This window comes from Daucus carota, chromosome 9 (genome assembly GCF_001625215.2).
Source record: "Daucus carota subsp. sativus chromosome 9, DH1 v3.0, whole genome shotgun sequence".
NCBI lineage: Eukaryota > Viridiplantae > Streptophyta > Magnoliopsida > Apiales > Apiaceae > Daucus > Daucus carota.
In genome coordinates, this window is record NC_030389.2 from 34,458,172 (window position 1) to 34,464,171 (window position 6,000).

Consider the following 6,000-nt stretch of genomic DNA (forward strand, 5'->3'; position numbering starts at 1 on the left):
CTCCCCAGTGTCGAGCTTTGTCCGGTTAAGAAAAGTGGGAACGTTTGTCATATCTGCATTACAACAATGAAAGCATGTTAGTCATATACAGTTGATAGAATGACAAAACAAGTTAAATCACACATATAGAAAGGATAAGCCGCGCTTCAAAAGTAAACATGTTAAATCGTATACATGTAAGACGCGTCCTCAAAACATTATCAATATATGGGAGGGCGCGCCCTATAGTACCTTGGTTAGATAAATTATCAGGGCTTTGCTCCCTGGACTTCTCTTTAGAAAACCTATGTTTTCTATCTGTAAGGGGCCTACCGTCCCTGAATACCTTGAACCCAACTTTAGTGCCTATGTTGGGAGAAAGGAAACCAGCCCTGATGAGATTTGGAGTGGTAACAAGAAGGGTCATGTTCTTCCTCTCGTGAGGAAGATTTAAAATATGCTGTACCCTCTCCAAGGCTTCATTCTCTAGGGAGGGCATCCCGCGCTCAACTAAACAAAATAAAAAGTTAAGTTAGTAAAAGGGATAGCAACAATTGGAAGGACGCGTCCTGCGGGGAGATGTGCTAACCTGGAGAAATATTGAGCTGTGTTCTAATCCTCTTAACGTCATAGACGTAGAAGAAAGGCTCTTTCCATTTCTTGATATGGGAGACGCGCCCTTCGCTGAATCCCTTGTTGTTGTGTTGTTTCCTGACTACAAGAAAGAAGTAACCTAAGGAACTTCTTGTCAGGCGAAAAAAATAGCTGAGCTCTTCCATGGAACGCGCGCCGTATCCTTCATCCTTATAGAGGATGAATAGCCCTGCTGCCAACTTGTAAGAATTTGGGGATAGTTGGATGGGCACGACATCGAACCACTCGCAGATTGCCTCGAAATACTCATGTAAAGGCGCGCCCACTCCTAAACTGACATGTCGAGGAGTTAAGACTATGCGAGGGACCCTGTAGTTCCCAATATCAAAGCGATGAGCCCTCATCTCCTCGAGAGGAACCACTGTCATTCCCCTCTGCTCGTAATAGTCCATCGTCCACTCTAGTTCTTCCCAGGAGAGCGTAGAAGGTTGGTCTACATAGCTTAACTTGCCTTTATTCTTTTTTATTTCCTCGACCATCTTGGAAGAGAGCTCCATGTCTTCATACTCGGTCAAGTCAACGTCCTCCTCCCATTCCTCTATGCGTGGATGAATGTATGGTTCAGGGGACAATGGAGGGGTAGGGGGAATTCTAGACGCCCTGCCTCGAGGCGCGTCTTGAGGCGTCCCTTCGTCGATGTCCTCTTCAGCAGCCTTATAATAAGACGCGCCCTCTCCTCCCTTGTCTGAAATTTCATAATCAGAGTCATCTCTGTCGCTAGGGGGGGAAGAAGTGTTGTGCTCTGAAGAAGAGGATATGATCTCATACATTTTTACCCTTGCCCTTGCGGGTAGGGACAGACGCGCCTTCAGACTCCTCCAACCAGTTCTCGAAGTCAGAATCATAATCCATGGGACGACCGGTCATGGGAGGGGTGCTAGTGGTTTCGTTGGCTGGAGGGGGTGGAGTAGTCATGTGGGGAGTCGAGGAATGAGAGGACTCCATAATGTCTCTAGCTAGGTTGTGAAGAATCATTTCCTTGGCGTCCTCTGAAAGGATTTGCGAAGAACGTGGAGGGGATGGAGAGAAAACTTCTGGTGGGGAAATAGAAACTCCTAGCCGCCCTCGAAAACTTCTAAATGGATGGAAGGGGGGAGACGCGCCCTTATGATGATAAGCTAAGAGAATACGAAGTAACGAAGATGAAAAATGAAAGAAAGAATTTGCAATATGGTAATAAGGAAAGGACGCGTCCAGTTTGGAGGATGCGCCCTCCCCGTTGTCTATGATTGCCCCTGAGTTGGAAAAGATAATGAAGAAAGTCATTATTTGCGTTTTAGGGAGCCTACCTCTGAGAACTCCTAGGGGCGCGCCTAAATTCTAGGGACGCGCCTTAAGTTGAAATCTCTAACGATGCATAAACAAATTCCCTACACGAGTCTAGTAAGTCTAATGGATCAAAAGACTATGCATACATATACATACACATGAACGCAGCGAAGAACACGAAGAATGTGCGAGTAACTGAAAAGACACATGCCCGGATCTCTTGATTTACTTAGTGAAAATGAACGAAAATGGATGTAAAACATACCTTGGAAGATGACGAAGCAATTGAGTGGATTGGTTTCGCAGATGGTGGCCGGAAATTGCAGTGTCTTGTTCGGGAAGCTCAAGTCGTCGGAGAGAGAAGTAACGGTCGCGTGAAATGAAGAAGATGAGTGTGTGTGGGGTATTTATAGAGGAGAAGGGACAGCTGTCGTTTTGTTTTTGAATTTTAAAATTATTTAAATAACGGACGAATCGCTACAAATTCCTTGAGAGAAAGCAGACGCAGAAGGACGCACCTCCTCAGGAGGACGCGTCTTGGTGAATAGTAAAGCTACTAGAGATGTGAAGATTCCCCTGACATTTTCAATAACAGCAGAATCTGGGGAGTACTTGTTATAGTCGTTTTTGTACACCATGTGGAGGGGAGGACGCGCCCTCCTCCAGACATGACCCGGGAGGTGCGGTCTCTTGTCCAGGAAACAGGGATGAGAACAGGAATAGGGAAGGACGCGTCCTCCCTATCAGGACGCGTCCCCTGCCCTAAAAGAGGTATGTACAATTGTGAATGAATGATGAGAGAGAGAGGGTGAGTGAGTCTCGGTGACGACCCTTCCGAGGGATATGAAGACCAGTTACCAAGCTCATTTGGTAGTTATCAGGCTCATCTGATAGTTCCCGGGCTCATCCGGGCATGATCTACAATCCTCAATCCTGCTATCTACCGAGTTAACCCTCGTGTGGGGGCTTGAGGTGATCATGACTCTTGAAGGCCCTCCGGGGTAACATGAAGGCCGATCATATGTCTGGATCCTATATTCTGGTGAGTTAGCCCTCATCAGGGGATTGAGACGATCGTGTAATTTGGCTCCTTATCTACCTTGTTTGAAGACGAAGACCTCACCGGGAGGTGAGGACATGTCCCTACACCTCGAGGGGTTAGTCATGGCTCTTCCAGATAACTTCTCCATAAGAGTCGTGGTAGATGTTATCTCTCGTAGTGGAGATATCGTCGAATCCGTGATCTATTTGGACTAGGAATCTGAGGTAGTCATCCTCAAGACTAATTCTAACAGGAGTAGGACTCTCCGAGATAAGCCATCGGCTTATCTTCGACTTTATCGCCAAGAGGCCTAGTCCTGATCAAACTAGGACTCCTGGTTCAATAGAACTACGTACGGCTTGATCCCCTATATAAAGGGGTACGTAGGCACATTAAGGGGATATATCGAGAGTTGTGAGAACGAGAGCAGAAATATATTCCTTTGATCTCAGCCACCCTCAAACACTCAAAACCACCGCCCCCGGCGGACTTCCGTCATATAATCACCGTGAAACACCTGATTCCGGCAACGAATCTCACGTTTGTTGATTCACCAAATTCCTGTATCAACATATATAATTGAGAACCACCATTTAAGGGAACTGCATTAATGGTTGGTAGCAATCTGTTCTTTTCATCTGTACTCTAGATTTTAATGGAAGTTTCATTTCAAACGCAATCTGTTCTTTTCATCTTTACGATAATTTAATGTAAATTTCATTTTAGAAAACGATGTGTGATTGTCTGTCAAATATTTTTGAACCCTGTATAAGGTTTTTCATTATGAACTTAGGTTATACGGTTCTGCAGTGAATGTCGCAGATATTTGTTGTTGTTGAACTTAGTGAATCCGTTTGTTATACCGAAAGTAGGCTCTACATTTATCAGAAAATCTGTTATATGTAGAGAAGGCATATGATAGTTCATCTTACAGAGAAGGAAGATACATGTAGCGTTCTGTAAATGTTCATCCCAGCAATGGTAGTTGTATCTGCGAGCCAGGAGACTTACTTTTTTCACTATAAGATATATCAATTTTTCTGATACACACAATGACAACCATTTTTCATTAGTACTTTTATTGACTCGGGTCTTATAAATAATGGCTCCTTGCATGGATAAAAATCTCCGCCAACGAAAAATTACTAAAAGATAGTTGTTATCAACAAATAACAAATCTCATTTTCATTTCTTTTAAAAAATTGAACAAAGTTTGTATAGAAATCTAGGATGGGTGCTGGTCCCTGGCAGTCGACTGCCAGGGCCGGCTTAACCAACATTTAGTTTATGGGCCGTTGGATGTATATCCAGCGGCCCAAATTATAACAAATTTTTCTTATATGTCTAGCGTTTTTTAACCGCTAGACGGGGTTTGTCTAGTGTTTTTTAACCGCTAGACGTAATAGAATTACCCCGTCTAGCGGTTAAAAACGCTAGATGTACTAAAATTTTGTTATAATCTGGGCCGCTGGATATTAATTCAACGGCCCATAAATCATAGGTTGGTTAACAGCCTGGACCCATCTAGGATTAACTTCTGTAATGTATGTGTTTACTGATATATTACAGCAACAATAAACTAACACAAAAAAAGAGTGAAATTCCAGGTGTAGAAATTTTATCTGTTCTCGGAAATCCTGAATTGATTAGGATGTACGAGGGATTGGGCATTGAAGGCCGCTGGAAGATTCGTTAAAATGCAAGACATTGTCCTGAATAAGCTGTGAATATGTTGGAGGTGCTGCCCACGTACCTGCAACAACAATCTCACTGTTGACTTTCATTATTCTCTCATGAAACAAGAAAATCTCCCGTTCGTATTATCGGTTTTTCGTATTATCGGTTTTTCTGGTATGTATTCAGAGACACAATCATCTTTTACTTAAATGATGGATTTTTATTGATTTTCATCTCAACAATAATGTGACAGAGGACGGAGTATAATGTGCAACAATCAATCACACGTGAAATCTCATTGTCTTTCGTTATTAAGCAAAGACATTCTTGCTAAACTTCATAGTTTTGTTTAAGCTGGACATTCACAATTTTAAAGGATTATAAAAAAATACGTAAAATATTCTTTTTTTCTCAAAATAATATACTTACTTCTATAAATAACCAAAGTTTAGCATTTATCAACTATTTGATTTTTTTACCTTCAAAAAAAAAAACTATTTGATTTTTATTTTATATAAATAAAACAATTCTCTCCAAAATAATTTTTATTTCATTAAATAAGTCTGACGGAACGCGCTCGAAGATAAAAATGATTCTCTGCATTATTATTTGTGCAAATGCTTCTTTATATTCCTTGACATTCCTTTCTCAATGATTAACTATTATTATCCCATGAATCATGGACTGGTTGCAAATTTGGTGCAGAGTAACTTGAAAATAGTTTAAATGATTAAACATTTAAATTAGGTTTGAAATCTTGTATTTTAGAGCCTATTTCTGGATTCAGCCCTCACTCTTAGAATTAAATTTATATTTAGGTTATGTGAGAGCCTTAGAGGCAATACTGTTATATTTCCTGAATATTAAATAAAAATTTATTAATTTTGAATTTAAATAAAATAAATATTGTACTCTTGGATAAACATCTAAACTAAAAAACAAAACAGTACACAGTGCTAGATAAACATATCAAGTTAAGAAAAATCGCGAAATTTTATATGTATGAAAAATTTTGATTGGTGTGATGGTTGTATACATAAGATATGAACTAATGAAAGTAAGTCAAACTCATAAAATTTCGAATTTAGCATGTGCTCACGGGCACACACTAAAAAAAACCTACGGGGGTGTATTCGATTGGGATTTTAATACATTGTTTTTAGTCTATGGATTTTAATGGATTGTATGGGATTTTGATTTTTTGCGGATTCTTGATGAAATGTCGCAGAGTTGATAGGATTTAGGTACAATGCTTCAAAATCCCATTGAATTTGGTGGGATTTCAAAAAACTTAAAATACACTGAAGAATGCCACAAAATCCATCATTTTATGAAATGAAAAAAAATCCATCAGCATTTGAATACCATCAGATTTTAAT